At 35.3% G+C, this 20,656-nt stretch overlaps 1 protein-coding gene across 5 annotated transcripts in view; it reads left to right on the forward strand.

Annotated features, from left to right (window-relative positions):
* The window catches only part of bsk (mitogen-activated protein kinase dJNK), a 148,954-nt gene that overhangs the window by 29,175 nt on the left and 99,123 nt on the right, over positions 1-20,656 (forward strand). For 2 of the 5 annotated variants that reach the window (XM_085482296.1, XM_029299870.2), the window contains exon 1: positions 7,039-8,122. The exons of the other annotated variants lie outside the window; for them this stretch is intronic. The gene's annotated coding sequence lies outside the window, so the exon portion shown is untranslated. Of the gene's footprint in view, positions 1-7,038; positions 8,123-20,656 lie in introns of those variants that run through there. 5 annotated transcript variants of the gene reach the window in all.

Below are 20,656 nucleotides of genomic sequence, written 5' to 3' on the forward strand. Positions count from 1 at the left end.
GGATGATGATAAATATTCGGCATATTGCGGTCGTATTATGAGATGCGATGATTCTGCAAAAATATTCCCTAAGATTTGATATAAAAAAAGGAAAGATTTCAAGTGGTAAAAATAAAAATCTCGAGAGATAAATTTCTCCCATCATTTTTATTTATATTTAAAAGAAAATAATGTGCACCTAACTGTATCTTTCTCGCATCGTAAATGACGTAATAGTAGCCATTGTTTTTTATAGTATCGTCTAACTTGAAAAATTTCATCTTACGATAAAGAGATTGTAACATGATTATCTTTCTTTCTTATCTCCAGAAAATTGCTCTTTTTTTTCTGCAGATTGCTTAAAATAATCAGAGAGCGAGATAACAGTTTTTTTCTTTTTTTTCGAAATTTACTCAGCGATCGCTTTGTTCTGCTGGCACGACCTCATTCGAGGGCATTCATAATATTTAACTCAATTACGTGTAATTGTGCACGGGTCGCTCCATCGCCACTATCACTGGGGCATCACTATTACCATCCCCTCGGTAACGCGGTACAGCTACTTGGGCTGGAAAGGGTGAAAGCGAGGCTCAAAGGAGTTATTTTAGGAGCAGGAAGGTGGCCGTCCGATGGAATGTCCTCTCTCTTGACGACCCGTTTTCATTTCTCGCGTTGACATTTCCGCCGCTATATTTACGGATGTCACTAGTACGATAAACGTAAAACGATATTTTACTTTATCGAATTGTAATTTAAAATTTGACAATTGGCTTCGCGGAGATCTAAAACGCAATTTGCGTGATAAATAAATTAGATTTTAGTAAAAGATTTAGAAAAATGTAATGAACTGTTCTAATGAGATCACATAACAAATTTTTCTTTCCAAAATGTAATACAAAAATTAATTATTCAAATTGTATTTCTGTGGGAATAATTTAGTTTTTTTGCTACACCGTAAAGATGAATAATATATAGCGATGAAATGCTGAAGAGTCGGATGTTGCGCTGAATTTTTCGGAAATATATTTTCGCGAATCGTAAAATCTGAAAAGAAAAGAAACAGATCGAAAAAACGAGCGAGAAACGCGTAAGCGAATCATATTGTTTCATGTTCATACATATATTGAACGAAGCTTGCGTAAGAATTCTTAGTGCTCACACAAGCGAGGACAGTGATAAAGCTTCATGTCTGGAGATTCGCTATGGTTTCATAAACGAGTCCTCATAAACTTTATCTGTGACATAGCTCAGAGACAGTGAATATAGGTATACATGTGCGAGTATTGAAGAAAATGCAGGTCAAAAGCGTTGGCAAGTACAATCGAGCGTTGTGAATCATTGATTTTATATTTTATACTCTCACATAAATATGCTGCATTTTTTGCGCCAGTTTCGCAAATCTATTTACCTTTTCTATTCTTTGACAACCATTGAAAATTCTTGTTACTGACATTTCTCCATTTTTTACAACTTTTATTTTTTATTATAAATTATTAATATGATTGATATAGGTATTGAAATTGATAGATGGATAGAAAGAAAGAGTAGATAAAAAATAGAACAGCATGTAAAAATATATAATATATAGAATATGTGAAAATTAAAACTTAAAGATATAATTTAAGAGTAGTGGGAATATTTAATAAAATAAAAATATATTAAAAAAAAAAGGAAAAAGAGAAAGCATAGAGACTGAGTAAAAAAAATGTTAAAAGTTAATAGTAATCTAAATTATAAACTTTTGCCATATATTCTCAATATTTAGTAAATTTTGTTATTATTTTAAATTCGATTTATGTCGGCGATATCTGATTAAATAATCTCATAGAATAACACAAATTGACATTTCAGCTAGAAAAGAGTTACATTTTTAGAAAAGATGTGTTTCTAATGGGGTTCTTTAACTCTTCTCTCTCTCTCTCTCTGCAAGAAATTTAGGAGAATTGAATAACGAAAGTAGAAAGTAGATATTAATGAGAAGATATTTCTTAAATCTTTACTTGTAACGAGATAACGTGCAATATATAATATATAACATGTTCTTTCCATCGAATTTCAATATTTTCGAGTAAAGAGGTATCGATCGCCTATTTACTCTTATACTTGCTCGAGCAAGCCGACAGCTATAATTCTGTGTAAGCATCATCGCTTTTCCACCGAGGAAATTTCATAAAGTTCGCATCCGTTCGTGCACGCGAAGGAATTTCCGTGAAGAACGATAACCGAAATTGCGTTTCTGATTCGTCGGGGATATCTCCAAACGCGTCGTTGCTGGAAGTTTCGCCTGCCAGCACACGCACAGATTAACTACACAGGCAGAGGAGGGACGAAATGTCTTGGAGATTAATTTCATCCTTCTCTCTTTCTCCCCCGCCTTCATCTGTCGCGGTAAATTGACATTTTTTCTGGAAAAGCGCGTGCTCTCGGCAAGTTCAAAGGCGACAACGACGGCTTTTCTGAGATGATCTCTGCGAAACGCATCACGTTTCTCTGCTATGCTTAATTAACTTCAATTAATTTACGCCGCCCGGGGATTTCGTGTCTCGCCAAGATTAAGAGTAGCAAAATTAACATACCGGCAACTCGGCTATCCTATACGTGTATATGTTAGGTAAAATTTATGCTTCAGGAACTAGTTTTCCGAAAACGTGTTTAAACAGATTATAAAAATATTGATATAATATCAGTGAAATATATTATAAAATTTAATTGCTGTATATCAATATTGATTTTATCGATATTGCCAGAAAATTCCTGCAATTTAAATATATTAATAAAAATTGCGATTAAAAGGATAAGGATTTTTCAAATATTTAAATATTTTTATAAAGCCACTTTTTTGCTAAGATAGAAACGTGACTTTAAATTTTTATTGAGTCTTGGTTTCTGCACATTCTTTTCTTATATTTTTTTATTATATCGTTTAAAAGAAGCTTAAAATAATCTTTGAAAATATTTTATATTTTTAATCACAGATTCGATCTAATTAAAGCGTAGTTAGTCAAATGACTCGATCGTCGTTCGTGATTTCACGTATCATATGCGTTCGCGCAAACATGTGTGTGTGTATAATAAGACTACGTATCATATCACTTCGACAGATTTCAATAAACTGATTGCGAGGATACACCGTTAAAGCCGCGGGTCGATTTTCTGGGTCGACTGGTACCTTTTCCTCTCGACTAAACCGGTCGTCTTACAAGCTCGTCGTTCGCGTCGATCTCTTCTTCATTTGCCGCTTCGTTGAAAATCCCCTTCTGAAAATACGGTCGCGCAGAAATTACTAACAAGCGATAGCGGAAAATCGATAGATTGAGTGAGCGTTTTAATCTCGCCGTGATCCAAAACTATGACGCGAAGTTCTTTTCTCATTGTCTAAAAATAATAATTAAGAATATTTAACTTTAAATTCAATTATATATTTGGACTCCCTCCCAAAATACACACACATTTTTTTAAGATCTCAAAATATTTAATTACAGTCCAATGATTTGTAAATATTCTATATGCAAATTTAAGCCTGAAATATATATATATATATATATATATATATATATATGTATATTTAAAAAATAACTATAGAAAAGATTGGTATTACGAATGTATGTTCGCGCAAAAGAGTTCGGAGTTGAATTTTGACATTCTGGAATGAAAATTTCGTCTAAATGGAGGAGCATTCTCTCAGTGCATTTAAGCCGCAAGGGATATTGCCGCCAGGCATGCTTGATGTAAAGTGCAAATCGCACGTGCAACGAGTTGCGGCAATCGATTGTGCAGATGTAGAACATGCTCCAATTTACGCGAGAATTGCACGTGTAAGTCTCGTGGCCTTGCGGCAACTTATGGATTGTCGAAATAAAAGACATGATTGTTTACATTTTTCTCATTAAATATTTTTTATAAAGATATCTCAATTGAGACAAACAAAACTGCGTCACAATTCTCTTATTTCATCTCTCATTTTAATTATGTTTTCACGAGATGAGTTTTCTAGAGTTTTTGAGAAACGAAGTGCTGCATAATTATTAAATGTATGTATAATATTGATGTACAAACTTATTACATTTTTTTTTAATAAAACCAAAATAAAAATTACTACAAAAAAACGTTTGTCGGATGTAAATCAAACACATGGCTCGGCGCGGCGCGGTATGCTGCAAATATTATACATCTGTTTTATTTGCACGTGCGAGAACTGCCGAGCGTGAAAGGGGTGGAAAAATCAAATGCCAGACTTGCAACACGCCGACGAAAAGGGAACGATCTGACGAAAAAAACCGAGAGAAAGGGAAACGTATTCAAATCGTTATTTTTATCTTGTTGCAATCGGAGAATCTGAAGTCTTGCGTATGTCATATCTATGTGTGATCGTGCGAAAACTTTGTAATACACGGGAACCTGCTACATACTCTGTACATGGTGTCGGAAAATATTTCTATTTTGAGATTTTAGAATCAAATTTTACTCGACTAATTTTTCAAAAAGTTGAATCTCTTAGCTGGTTTTTATTTATATTTTAGATATTGAAGAAAAAGATTATATACATGATATTTATACGTATATCTAATATTCGTTAAGTTGAAGCATTGGAAATAGAATAATGTAAGCATGAGAGAAAGAAATGAAGCCTTCTCTTTTCATACTTTTCAAAAATTCAGAAAAATTTAGAGAAAGCGTTATTTTTAATGTATCTGATCTTATTTTAGTATTTTATCATTTTGAAAATATATATTTTCGAATATGGTTTTTGAAAGGAGATTACGATTCATATTTGATGTTTTGTTTTACAAATTTATTAAAAAGTGCTGGAAAAAAATAAAACGTTTCTCTTTTTCTTATATATACGTGTATATATGGAATGTTTGCGTAATATAGAGACATCGCTTTACATAAATATTTGATAAAAAATTCTTTCTGGCATATATTAGGTTCTTTTCTTGTCTGTTAGCATATATATAATTTGACAGTTAAACTTCTCTCTCACATGTTTCTCGAGAACATATCCAAGACCGGTTTAAAGCGAGTCAATTTCTAATTGAATCAGTGTCATAAATTAAGTGTCAAAATTCCGGAATTATTAATACAATATAATGAAATATTTCTCGAAAAATTGGTTCGCCGAGGAACCTATCATAAAAATATATCGGTATTTCAGAACCACATATGGAATGTTTGCGTAATATAGAGACATCGCTTTACATAAATATTTGATAAAAAATTCTTTCTGGCATATATTAGGTTCTTTTCTTGTCTGTTAGCATATATATAATTTGACAGTTAAACTTCTCTCTCACATGTTTCTCGAGAACATCAACTATCCAAGACCGGTTTAAAGCGAGTCAATTTCTAATTGAATCAGTGTCATAAATTAAGTGTCAAAATTCCGGAATTATTAATACAATATAATGAAATATTTCTCGAAAAATTGGTTCGCCGAGGAACCTATCATAAAAATATATCGGTATTTCAGAACCACATATGGAATGTTTGCGTAATATAGAGACATCGCTTTACATAAATATTTGATAAAAAATTCTTTCTGGCATATATTAGGTTCTTTTCTTGTCTGTTAGCATATATATAATTTGACAGTTAAACTTCTCTCTCACATGTTTCTCGAGAACCATCCAGAACTATCCAAGACCGGTTTAAAGCGAGTCAATTTCTAATTGAATCAGTGTCATAAATTAAGTGTCAAAATTCCGGAATTATTAATACAATATAATGAAATATTTCTCGAAAAATTGGTTTGCCGAGGAACCTATCATAAAAATATATCGGTACTTCAGAACCACCTTATATTACGACGCAAAACACGTGCCCCGCGATGCGAGGAGAAGCTGTGCGCGCAATTTCCCCGCAAACTTTTCCGATAAATTCGATAAGGCCGTGTCGAAAGATTCGAAAGTTGATTTTTATTCTTTGCAGAGGCATGCGTAAATATTTATCTAAAATATTTAGAGTCTCGATCGCGAGATCTGTGTAGAACGTACGTCAACGAGATAAATAAATAGTGCCGATGTGTATTGCGTTGTGTCGCGGTGTCCCTTGTGATATTTTTATATCAAGCTGTAATTCGGCAGGAATGCGACCGTCGAAAATCTGGAATTGCGTATCGGACGACGATGCGATGTGATAACGCAACGCATGTTTATTTTTAGTGATCTGACGCGGCCGCATTCTATTGTCATTTTCCATTCGTGCTCCATCGACTACGACGACGAACAACAGGAATATCGAGTACTCATTCGTTATCGAAAATGTATACACAGTACCTAGGATAATATGTACGTTGTTTGTTATAAAAAATAAAGATACACAAAGGGGCGACAACTCACAACGAAGAAATTTACTTGTTACATAAAACGAAAAAGGTTGATAAATGCAGACATAAATAGAACATTTTTGCGATAATTTTGGATAATAACGGAATGTGTTATCTGGTATGATATACTAGTATATCAGCTGATCCGAATAAAAATAGTATTTTCTAATATTTAAATTATTTAAATAGAGTTTATAATGACAATAAATTTTTGTTTCTTTAACTTCCGAAGTTTTTCAAGGATTTCATGATTTAACATTTAATTGATTTATCATCTAGATATATGCAAATTAAATATTTGGAAAAAATAAGTCAGGGAAAAAATGAATTTCTGGTCTTGGAAAATCTAAAAAAGCCAGAAAAGAATTTTTGTCGTTGAATCTGCTGGACGCCCTGATACTGATGTTATAAAATAGCTTATAGCAATTGTCGAGAGCAAACGTAAGCCAAATAATGAAATTCGGGTCTAAAAGTCAGGGCGGAAGTGGAAATCGCGGAAAACGGAATTATCGCGGCTTGTTTCCGAGGTTAGTTTTCTCGTGGCGAGAAGAGACAAGGAGAGTCGGACGGATGCTGCTGCTGGGGTAGTGATAGCAGGCAGCGGTGGTGGTAGTGATAGTAGTGGGGTGTGATCGGAGTTGCGTCGGAGCCGTCGCCCACGTAGGAGTGGCAGGGAGAGAAAGAAGCCGGCCGCGTTCGCGCACGCGTCAACCTTTTACCTCTAGCGCTCCGATTTTCCCGATCCGTTCAGTCTCGCACCACCGTTCGCCGACGTCGCGTCGTCCTCCCTCCGACGCGCAAGAGAGTCGGGTTTCATCTCGCGCCAGTTCACACGCTCGTCCTTTCGTATATACCGTCTCTCGCGAACGCCGGATACACGTGTCCGTCCTGAAATCCCCGGGGTTTTCCGGAAAAACGACGGGAGCGTGAAACATAAAACAGGCAGTGAAGTGAGCGGTGAACCTGTCGGACCACGTGGTATGCATCTCGCCGGAACGACCGAGTTTTTCGCGCGCTTCCTCAACGCGACCAACTTCCTCGCCAAGTATAAGTCGGCGCGAACTTCAGTTTTCCACGAGAGGGAAGTGCGCGCGGTGCATTATTTACGCGAGAATTCGCGCGCACGGTGTTTGACAATCTTTAGAATCCTTGGAGAGAATCCTTAGTCTCCTCGCGGAATATATATATATATATATCTTACGCGACAAGGTCACTGGGTTAGCAAGGAGATATACACATAAATTCCATGACACTTTCGAGATTATCTCGAGTCGAGTTCGCTGCGCGTCAAACTCGAATTAATTCACGTCGCGTCTCGATTCTTTGATATCCGCCGAATAATCGAGTTAAAGTACGGAATGTGCACAGTGTATAAATTAAAGTGGCAGTGATTGATGCCCGATATACGATACAAGACTCGCGTAACGTTATTAGATTGCATTAGTGCATGTGTGTATACGTGTATGTGGGTGTGATCGAATCAGTGAAATCATACGAATTCAATATTCGGGAAGAGAACATTCGCACGAGAAAAAAAATTTCGCGGTTTCCCTATCGCGCGCACTCTCCATCCCTTTCTCGCGTCAGCTGTCAAACGTCCGCGGCCCCGTCTGTTTCTACTTCGCGCGCGAGGCCCGACGAGTGCAAGCCCTCTACTACTGCGCTGTGGACCACGTTCGCCGTTCGGCTTCATCATACCTGCGTTGCCCGTCCGTGCTCGACCGTCCTGCAACCCCTGCCAACTCGTGCCGCCACCCCGTCCCATTCGCCTCCTCTCCCTCCCCCGCGAGAGGCCGACGCGGGATCGATATTTACGAGGTAAGATGGCTCGTCGTCTCTCTCTCTCTCTCTCTCTTGCTCTCTGCTATATGCGATTTTCGGTCGCTGTCATCGTGAGATTTCCAGTTCATATTTTTCGTGGTCAGGATTTTTAAAACGGTATTCTACAGGGAGTTTTTTCATCGGCGGTAATTTAATTGCTTTCGCATTAAATTGCAATTATTTGACCGTGTCGATGTAGTGCATTTCGCGTAAATTGGAATTTTTAGGTAAACGATATGAGTCGAATCGCATGTTTTACGCTGAATTTGAATATAAAAATTGTTGTGAAGATTTTTATTTATTCAGAAAAAATATGCTGTATTATAAATAAAATATTAGGCGTGAAGTGTGTTCAAGCATTTTTTGATAACTTTTCAGGTGTGTTTTTAGATCACATATTTGTTTGATTTCTTTTTGAATCTTTTATACTAGTAGGTACATTTTTTCCCTTATAACGACGAAGAAAAAGAGTGATTGTTTACCATTTAATTTAATTCTATTTCTCTGTATACGTATACATATGTGAAGACTTAAATATGCAGCGAGGATAGGTCTATCGCATAAACAAGCGCTTCGAAATTCGAATAATCTTTCGCTTATTTTTTTCTAATAATAGATATTCATAAGAACTGATTGTGGCGACTGAAATTTATTTGTTTATTCCACTTTTAGTCCTACGAAAACTTTTTTGATTATCAGTATATATATTCAAGAAAGATATTTTCGACCAATAATATATTAAACGACACTAAAAGATGAAAATATTTTATCTATTTATAATTCAAAAATTTATTGCCTTATTGTTCTGTATTTATTTCAAAATTATATATGCAACAACCGTCTGCTTTTCAAATTTCATAATAAATAATGTAATGATGAATTCAGTAGAAATGAATAATACGCGAATGTAAATAATTAACAGATATTTGAAATTAATTCAAATAATTAATCAATATACAAAATCAAATGAAATAATTGTATACACGAAATCAGATTTAATAATTGACAGATATACAACCGCAAAATGTATTTTAAATATGAAAAGCGTTAATATTATCAATTAAAGATTATCTTTACTAAAATATATAGGTATTAAACACTATTCTTATTTTATATATATATATATATATATATATATCTTTGTTCTTTATATATTTCTTATAATAATTTTATCGTCTATTTTCTATTTTAAGTTTTAAATCTTCGCGATCCACGTCGCTTCGAACAGTGGCACGTGCGAAGAACTCGTTTGATTACAAAGAGGTGGCACTGCCTGAAAATGCAGATACGTAAATAAAGAATGTTACGTAATTTCATCGTGTTCTCTCGCGAGCGAAGTCGGTTCTCTCGGGAATACGTTCGTGCGATAAATATACTTACTAATGCAAAAGCGTATCGATGCGAAAGAACGCACGCACGCGCATCTAGTAACCATGCTCTTTTGGCAGCGGTTTACGTGGGGTTTACGTATTTGATCGTAAAGACGCATAAACAATTCTAGAATCTGACCAGAAACCGCCGACTGCGAACAAGATATCCGCGTGCCGAGCCAATGAATCCGCCCGCGAATCCAATTTCTCTCGGTAATGGAAGCTGCGCGTATCAAGAGATTAAATTACTCGTTTTATTGATGAAAGGGGAAATTCGGGATTAATACTGTACGGATATACACACTTAAGACTACTTAAGACTGGAGCATTAATAATCGTTAATAATATTATATTGCACCATTAAGTTGATGTGATAATTCAGTCAATAACGATTTCAAATTTGCCTTTTTAAGAAGTGGAAAAAATTAATTTTTCAAGTTGAGGAAATCATACTTAGATTCGTAGATAGACTCGAAAGAGAATATTACTTTTTAGGAAGAAGAGAAACAGATTAAATTATTGTGACACAAACCTTTGAAATGAATAATAATTTTATATAGTAATAATACTTGCGAAATATATTTCTATTTACACGCATATCTTGGTAAGAATTTTTTAAATCGATAACTTGGAAATTAAAAAGAAAATTGTTGATTAAAAAATTATCTTTGAATTAATTAATCCGTTAATTAATCCATGCGCGGGGCTTAAGCAATATCTGTTAATTCGAAACGGTTCGGTTAATTATCGAAGAGAGATAAGCTTTAATCTCAAGTATATTGAGAATTACTTAATATATCTCCCGCACCTTTTCCCAGACGCATTTGGAATCTAATCGAGTCGAGTTATTAGCGATTCTCGGATCAGTAACGAGCATAGTCTCTACCATTTCATGGGGCGTAATGCAGGTAATTACTTGACCAGGGAGTGCACCAGCTTGGGTCGTTAGTTGCATTCCCGGCATTCCAACGTCAGTATGCAACGTGTGCACGCACGGTAATATAACGTATACATACGTCTTGTCGTGCGAGAAACGTCGACTGATCCGTCTCGATCCGTCGAGATTTAGCTCTTGCCGACGTTTCTCTTGAAATCTTAAAATCCACCATATTTTCCTTTTCTCAAATTTCTCGCAGACAAGTCTTATGCACTTCAAATGAAGATCGTATTTATAGTCGTTCTTCGAAAAGTGAGAGAATTTCTTATCTCCATTGTGTACAAAAGATTTCAAATAAGGAATCCTTGTTTTCTAAGAAAACTGGCTATAAATATGACTCTAACTTCGGACCGTTTTGATGTTTTTACGTGAAAGTAATCGTTATTCTTTTTAATTAGACTCGTTTTGAAAGAAAATGTGCGACTTTCGGGACAAACAACGCGTGCGCGAAAAAAACAATCGTTAATGTGTTTACTTTGAAAGCAGGTAGAAACTCGTATTTTCTTTCTTTCTCGCTCACTTTCTGTTTTTCTCTTTCTTTGCATAACATTATAGGCCATTATAGCCATCTATTCGTTTGCGAGCTAAAATGCATGGAAATGAAAATTACTTCTAAATCAGCGGTTTTCAATCCAACACCCTTCAAACTTTTTTTTATATAACTGGATATTTTTATATCAAATAATTAAAGTTTATTCAGAAACTTTGAAACATTGTTTAAAAAATAATAACGAGAAATGTTTCACCCCAAGAAAATCTATTGTATCATCAACACTGAATAATTATGAAACAAATGCTATTGTAAACAGAATTGTTATATGTTAATTTTTATATATTACATCAAGATTCTTTAATTCATTCTATAATATCTAAAACTAATGCACCCTTGACATTTTCCCTCCCTCGCTTACATAGTAACTTTTCCCCACGACTATGTACATCCCAAAAGTTTGTCAACGTTCCAACCCTGCCTCCCGACGAAATGTCACGTGACCGAAATGTCAGCGGCGCTCTTGGCGCCATTGAGGGTGATTGGCGGGGAAAAGGGGTGTCTAGGAACGGGTCTCGCTTATCTAGAGTTTCGCGGTCGAAAGGGATGAGCACGAATTATAATCTCGATATAGTATGTTACCGGCTTGATATTTTGTAAATTTAACATTTTTGATATTAGAAAGCAGGTTTTGATTATAACATTATTGAGTACTAATTAATTGTTAACTTTCTGCTTTATTTACGACTTTTTTGTTTTTATCGATGGAAAATTATAATCGAAATTGTGATGTTTATTTGCCATTACACTCTAATACGTTTTCGAAAAACACATTAAATACATATTAAAAGCATAAAAGAATTAATTACTCTTTAATTGTTTTGAGTGAGAGAGAAAGAGAGAGAGAGAAAGAAAGATTCTGACTACACAATGGAATACCATATTACATAGTAAGAGAGTGAAGTAGTCGAAAATAAAAAGTTAGAAATGATTATGTTAATATTAAAATATATTCTCTGCAATAATTACTCTCTTGAAATAACCTAGTTCCAAATTTGCATTTATAAAATACATTAATCTGAGTGAAGAAGAAAAAAATTGCGCGCAAGCACGGCTGTGCGAGTAATATATTCTGTATAAGAGCAATTTGTTTCTCAGCTGACATTATATTACGACTATTCGTTACTGATTTCACGTACAAACATATATCGCATACTGACATACGGAAGGAATCGCCACTTTCTCGCGCATATACGCTACGTTTCAGTCACTATGTCCATCGTCTCTGGCAATTACGAATGCCTTCGCGAAATTTCGCATAACTCGCACAGTGTGTGTACCAGGCAAAAGCGGCCACCTTCTTCGTGCGGCGTCCGAATAATTTCGCAACTGCCAGTCTAAGCGTCGCGCGAGAGAGCGCTTATTCTCGGCCAGCAGAGAGTCGAGACCTGGCATTTCTCGCGCTCGTCCGCCGTTAGATCTGTCCGCAGTTAATAATGGCACGACCGTTTGATTTAACGGCGTCATTAGGGGCCGCGCCTACCCTCTATGTCGCCGAGCCGCGGATTTCTTCGGCGGAAACCTTAAGGACCGCGACTCCATCGTCCACGGCTATTAGCTCTCGTCGCTCTCCTCGAGTAATTGGCCGTATTAAATTTAATAATCCGCACGCTGACCGAGCCTAACCACTTCCTAGTTCGCGTTCTGGTAATCGGTTAGGCAGGCCGCGCGATATTCCGAGTATACAAGCGAGAATATTTCACGGTGAGCGATTGAAAATCTACCCTCATATCTCGAGCGACGACGACTAGACGACAGCAAAATTTCGGAGAAGCTTAAGAGGGATTATACGCGAATCCTTTTTAAAAGGATATACTGTCTATATATGCTCTCTATTCTGATTTAAATGATGTAAATGCACGCGAAGCCATTATTTGTCATATTGAAATTTTTCACGCGGAAATATAATTAATTAAATGCGTCGGAAAAAGGGATAAAAAGAATATACACAGAGTACGCAGGGATATATATTTAACGAAGGCACGATCACATCTCGTTAAAAAATGCTGCACTCATTCGCGAATAATCTCTGTATAGCATTCCAGAATTTTTATTTTTTTTTTTTAATTAAACGTATCGTATCATATCACACAGAGAATATAAATAGTCACAAAATTCGCGACAATCATATAGGATATTTATCTTAGGGCAATCGTAGAATCTTTTCACGCCGGAAAATAAATTTAATTAATAAAGCATCGCGTATGACATCGCGTACAAAACTCCGGAAAAGAATGGTTGGCCGCGATCCAGGATAGATATTCCAAAAAGTCCATCGATATTAAGCAACGCGTGCAACATAGAAACAGTGCACAGATTCGCCACGGAGGAGAGACAGAGGAGGGTATTTGCGATTCATATCGAGGGCGTGTCGCAATCGGTCGCCGTATCTGATGTTGATTAATACCGACGGTGCAGCAAACTGTTTGTACAGAAATGTTAAATCGCGCACGTCGCGTCCTGCGTATCGCTCCTGCAATAGCTCGCGCCTAATTGCGCGTGATTTTCGCCTCTACGAGCGTGGACACGCGCAGTTACGTACCGGCTGTGTAACACGATCGAAAATTATGCCCGCACATCCAGTCGACGCATTTACTTTCGAGTATATTATTCCGCGTCACTTTCAGTTTCACGGAGAGGATTTCGAAACATGGTTACGTTCCGACATTGATTAATGCTAATCGATTAATCTTTAACGATTAACTTCTCTTCACATGGACATTTTTCAGATATACATAATATAAATTTTTAAATATAAATTATAATCAATGAATAAGCATGAAGATATAAAAAAAGATTACCATAATTTATCTTACAATATATAGATATCATAAAAAATTCTGATTTTCTTCAAGAAAAATGAAAATTGCCAGAAAAATTAATATTATAAAGAATTGAAATATTTTACAGATATTGAAATTGTATTTCAATAATAAATTATGATAATACTATAATTGATTATTTCGAACTGATAGTTTCGAATCTTCCACAAAATATAGATAATTTAAAGAGAGAGAAAATATATTTAAATAAGAAATACCAATCAATATCAGATGTTAGTAATTTTTAAAATAGGTGATGAATAAAGTAGCACAAGTAATAGTATATTTATATAATATAATAATAGCTGCGCACATGACAACTATATATCGATGAGAGATAGAGTTGCATTAGCGGTTGAAATTTTGCGGTCGTTATTATAAATGCACTCGTCCAGACGTATCGATCGATTATTATTAATTTCGTTTTGAAAGCCGCGAGATGAAAATTTTTGTCTTCTGCCAGCATAGCCGATTAAAACACCGATTCTCCGCATGGCTTCTTCTTTTCATAGAGAGAATTCGTTCTCTCGGCCGGAACAACGTCGCGTATCTCTCTGTTCGCGTTACGGTGATTAGAACACAGAGAAACGGACAGTTAATTAATTTGCGCACTCAAGATAACGCCTCGAGTATCACACCGTCGCAGAAAAGTCTCGGCCCATTTGCTTAATTAAATGACAACCGTCGAGCGCAAAAATAAAATTGTTTTGGCTACGTCGAGCATTTTATCTCTCGCGTCTTCGTGTTTTCCAACGCGAACATCTTTGTCAGTTCTCGGCAATATAAGCGAATGTTTTTTGCATGCTGAGATTTATATCTCTCTAATCTCTTCTATATTACGTATAATTTCTTGTGAAATTATATTACATAAAATATAAATGTATATATAGCAATATATAGAGGATAAAAATAATTTTTATAATATATTCTCTCTCGCTCTTTCTCTAAATATAGACGTATCTATTATGGAAAATTCTCTTCTTTAACGAAGCTGCAATCAATTTTTTTTAATGGAAACATTGAGATAGTTACACAATTTTTTTCTTAATTAAGCAATTTTAATTTAATAACTTTTTAATTAAATTATTGAAAAAATGTATCAATTTATCATCATATCATACTAAAATTAAATTATTAATAGGTTATTCCATTTTGATATTTCATGAAAAAAATTATACAAATAACGTACCTAATCTGAATAAAAATAAGCTGCCGTGTAAATCTCTGATAAATACGAACTCTAATCTAGATTAATTTTAAATTACGTTTCACGTATCTATTGTTTACAATGTACTGTATAACTCACAGAGAGATAACTAAATCGTACGTCTCTCGTGTAATGTAATTTGACAAAGCCACAGTAATCTGAGCCTCTCCAACATCCAGTCAACATCTCTAAAGTCGGTACGTGTGACGAGAAAATTATACGCCACGCGCGAAGGGAGGATCGTTTCGACTTATCCATCGCGCGCGCAAGGGAGTTAATAATATCAGTGTGGAAACTACCCTTGCGCGACATTAGTTTCACAATGCAAGCGGATTACAAGAGCTCTCTCTCTCTCTCTCTCGCCGATGGCCAACGTCCGAGCGAAACGGTATCTCTTGTCGGGCAGGCGCGGGCGAGGTTGCGTTTAATTTGAGATTAATTCTTGAGATCGCAACGCGCTTTATACAGAGAGCGTTTTCATAGTGACAGAGGTTAACGAGATAATTTAATGAGTCCTAACGGTGGCTGTTGTGCGAAAATCGCGAGATAAGTGGATGCTTTATTCACTGACGAGACTCCGATAAAATATGGGATAAATATCTTAAATTTACAAACATTGTAGAAATCTTTATTTTCATTTGTCGGAATAATGTGAGAAGACGATAAATAATGAGTTATTTACGATAAAAAAATTAGATTACATAACGGGATTTGTGTAGTGTAATTCGAAATTTCATGGCTACAATATTATAATATTTTTTTCTCTTTATTGATCACAAATAGTCGATAAATAATGAGCGATTTTTTAATAATTCAAAAAATTTGTCATCGAATTGTATGATAAGTTTGGTTTTTATCCGTAATATTTGTAACATTTAATGTAATTATTCGTTATCATAAAGGTGCCTTATGCGCAGCACGCTGCAACAGTAAATCGCAGTCACGTGATCAAAATTTATTAGAGTATATTTTTTTGTTCTCTTATTATTTCAGAGTTAAAGTTATACGATTTTTGTTTTTATATTCTCATATCAATCTCTTTTATTCTTAAAATCACTAACATAATAATAATTAGAATCAGCTAGTTGCGTGTTCTTCTGCTTCGCTGCCTTTGCAGTTCGTTCAATTGAACTTCACCAATAGCAATAGACTGCTGCGACAGTATGTTGCACATGAAATGGTACCTTTATAGTATATTATATATTTTTTTTATATATTCTTTACACGTGCGCACGTAAACGCAAACATAATATATCTTCAAATATCATAAATCTTGAAATTAGTTAATACAGCAGAGCCCCGAATACAATTTGGATGGTCAAGGCACCCTGAAGTCATAAAGACGTGGCTGAATAGCCCGATTCTCAGCGCAGGATTACGTGCAATAGGGACATAAACGACCCGGGGGTCGATCTCTCGCACCGTTGCCCCATATTATTACATTAATTTTCCTCATTCTCCACAAACACTCGGTAGATTGGTATTAAGATATCTTCATAGTTGAGCGTACCGTTATGGCGCTCGAAACGTGTGTTTGTTTACGTGTACGTGGGTGTGTGTGTGTGTTGTATGGCCATTAGTACGGACACAGCTAGATGCGTGCCGGATCGCAGACAGAATCGAGCTTTATGGCTTTACGCTGTTGTTACCACTAGGATCAACATATTTTCTTTATCGCTTTTGGTTTGCCTTACGTCTTGATTAAACTATGGTTTTAGCAAGAGCTCGCACAACACGCTTCATGAATATTTCTTTCACGCGGGATACGTAAAGTTTCATAATCATGACATTTCCACCTACGCTCGCGAAATTTCATTTTGCATTCACGTAATTTCGCGGATAAACATTCGCTTCACATTACGACCGTAATTTATATGCTGATGCGCTCATACGAGTTGATTGATTTTAGAATTTTGCGAGTTGTTAAAAACACAGGGTGAAGCTAATTTCTTTTTTATTAACGCACAATTCTCGAGCTATAACTTTTAATTATGAAATATTTTCGCCATCACATATATCGCGTTTGCGCGCAAACTTCGATCGTGCAAAAATTTATGATGAAATTCTTTTATGTGGCTGAACATTCATCCTTGCGTCGCTCGACACGGTTGAGTTACGTACTGGGTGTTCCATTTAATTGACTCTGAATTTCGCGCCTGAAAACGCGATATTTGCGGAATTCGAGCAATGTCTAGCGTGGGCCTTTATCGATCCGTTCTTGCAAGCTCGTAATGCTCCGATTTGGGCGCCTGGGAAAAAGCGGGAAACGTTCTCCTCTTTCTCCTTCTCTGCTCTCTCTCTCTTTTTCTCGTTCCCTCCTTGTCTCGCTTTCGAGAGAAAACGGCCAACCCCGTGAAATTCGCAGGAGGGTCGTTTGATTTATGACGGAAGTTCCTCGTCGCCGCTCTCCTCTGCCGAATTTCGTAAAGCTGCTGCTCGCCCTTTTCTCGACCCCTTTTTGCGTTTCGTTTTCCTCTTCCTCTTTTTTTCCCAACAACCTCAACTCTTCGGTCCATCTTCCCGGAGTGAGAAATCGTAGGCGGATTCGCGTTTTGATCGACAGTCGATCTTCTTTCTTTGACCGTGCCTTTCAGATTTGAGAATTATTTTATCGAATGTACTAATGATAGTGATGAAACATTAAGTATTAATTGTAAGCATTGGGAAGGGGAAATTAAACATGTTTTAAAATAGTCTAAGTTGCGCGACAGAAAATATTTTTTTTAATTTTATAGGAGGTATCATTAATTTTTTTTTTTAAAGTAATTTAGTACTCATTTGAGAAGTGTTTTAATTTTCCCAAGTGTGTTTCATTATTGGAGAAAAATAATGAGATAACTGAGATATATTTTACAAAATGAAAAATTTTAAATGCAATATTATTTTTTCTTGACCTTTTATTATTAGCAATTAATATTTTTTTATTTATAGCGCTATATTTACATTGGTCAAATATAAATTAATGATACGAGTTAATTTAGAGATTATATCAGATGTGCTAATATAATTTTTTAATAAAATATTATTGTGAAATTTTGTTGTGCGAGGTACAGTATATCTGCCTTCTAATAATCCCTTTAAATAATTCGCATGCTGTATAATTAATGTGCTTGATCAGTATAGTGTGAATTATCCATGATTACTTTGAAATTATCACGTTCTTGATTAGCGTGAAAATGTTATTTTAAACCTCTTATAATTAAAAAGAGTTTTTCTTCTGTTTCCTGTATCTGTGTCATTATATTTCAAAAACGCGATTCTACAAACTATTTATGGAATTAAGAGTTATAAGAATTATAATTATAAGATTATTACACTTTATTTAGATGGATATTTTTATGATAGAGATGTTTTAAAAATATTTTGGATAAAGATATCACATTCAGTTCCTTTAACTTTTGCATAAATGAGATAAATAATAATACGCGCTTTTTAATTGATTATGATACACTCTGTGTTCAAATAATCCATATACTATATATAAGCCCTCCATTGATTGGCCTTATTTTTCATGTCATTTCTGCAATATTTTTTTTTTAACAAAAAATTAAACTATCAAAGTCTTGTAATTTATAAACTTCAATGAAAAAGATTTTTGAAAAAGCTTCAATATGCCAATAAATAACATAATTATATTTTTAATTTTTATTGGAGATAAAATTGACTCTTTGATTGATTACACACCCACTAAAATTAAACGTACATATTTTGTATAGGTGTGGCATCTTTGGTATACTATTAATTAATATATTAAGGAATAATTTTAAGTATGATAAATTATTTCTTTCCATTAAGTTCTCCTTTGAAAAAATTATCTCTTTCCATCGAGTTTTGCGATACAAATCGACTAAACAGTTTTCTTTATTTTTCTACTTCTGTTCGCGTTCGCGCTTCCCATAGGAATTGGTTCACGTTGATTTGGAATAGGTCGAGGAGCTCTCTCGAGGCGCATTGAGTTTCCTTATTGATTCGACTGGTGTGTGTTGTGTCCCCGTACAAGAATAAATTCGTGCTAAATCGTCGTCGGTATCGAGCCATGCAGTGCCGTCGTTTATTTCGGTCGCAAAATCGATCAGCTGGTTGCCTCGCGCGAATTTTTTTTCATCGCAACGAGAATCGTAGGACACGTGTCGTTCCAAGAGATCGAACAAAAATCACGACGAAAAAGAGAGAGAATGAGACAAACATTCTATTATCGCGCAACTACATTGACAGCTGTCAATTTAACGTTAAACGCGCAGCGTTCTATCTTGATAATCGACTTATAATAAGTACATCAAAATTTCATGCATTTTTTATATCGTGTCGAGACTCCCTCCGTAAACGGAAAATTCGGTGATGTATAACTTCGAGAGTTTTAACTTGAGGGTAAATTTGCGTGATTTATACGTGATCGAAGAGTCCCTCGATAAGGGTCGAATGATACTTTGAAAGAAAAGTTTGGTCGTAGAATCGATATTGCTGAAGAAATGTTGGATGAGATAAATAAAAAACTTTATAATGCCCATACATAAATGAGTGTATGTAGACATTATTTATAATTTTTAATATTTTTATACACACACACACATACATACTTAATTTAATTGACAATTTGATTTGCATTTATTTTATAATGTAACAAGTAGGTGAAAATATCGATATTTCATTAATGTGTTTTTCAGTATTGCGCGTAGAATTTGCATGCAACGCGCGGTAGATTTTTATTTCGAGGAAGAAAATTAATTGCCTTCTATTACGTGGGAATTAAACGGGTTTCCGACCGAATGCCGGGTGAGATGCGATCACCGTTTGTCTCCCCTTTTGGAACGTATTTTCGCCGACTTGCTCACTCTTTTCTACCCCTCCGGCAATATGCAGCGCGCCGTTTGTAACCATAGCTCTCTCCATGACCGAGAAATAATTGCGTTCGCGTTTCGTTATATCCGCGAGCTTCATTTCCCCAACGCGAATTATCCCTTTACAACTGTTTAGACCATGTCGATAACCTTCTCCGTAAATATCGGATGCTGTATGGGTGCATCAACGTAGAATTGAGATGATAACCGAAAAGGGACATCGCGTAGAAAAGAGAAAATATATTTTATAGAATATATATATTTTAATATATATTTTAAAATATATTTAAAATATATTTAAATATATATTTAAAATATATATGATTTCTAAATTTTACACAAAATTATTAAACCGAAATATTTTGTGGAATATTTGAAAATTCAATTCTCATCATTGAAATATTTGACATGAATAGAGTATTGTTATCTTTTATGTGTTATATCTTTCTCTCTTTTGAATACATTTCGCACGATATGAGAATAATCGTAAAATTGTAAAGGGACATTACTTCGCAGAACATTAATCATCGCAAATAGTAAATGAAACCGTTCTAAATATCAACAGCACTCTATTTCTATTGGGGTTTAATTAACGCCGAAGGCCTGAAGAGGGTCGGAAACATAGAGTTTATCTCGCGGAATATATAGTATTTTGGAATGAGTATCGTCGACCCTTTTTCGCAGCTTGTCCGGGATTCACCGGTCTGAGTCTGGGCGCCATTGCCGCTCGTTATTTTTATACTTATGCAAATCTCGAGATTTGTCGGAGGCCGCGATTTGCAATGCAAAGCCGGTATAGTCGAAGGA

The sequence above is a fragment of the Nylanderia fulva genome, unplaced genomic scaffold (genome assembly GCF_048542155.1).
Source record: "Nylanderia fulva isolate GAGA-0341 unplaced genomic scaffold, ASM4854215v1 Scaffold20, whole genome shotgun sequence".
Taxonomy (NCBI): domain Eukaryota; kingdom Metazoa; phylum Arthropoda; class Insecta; order Hymenoptera; family Formicidae; genus Nylanderia; species Nylanderia fulva.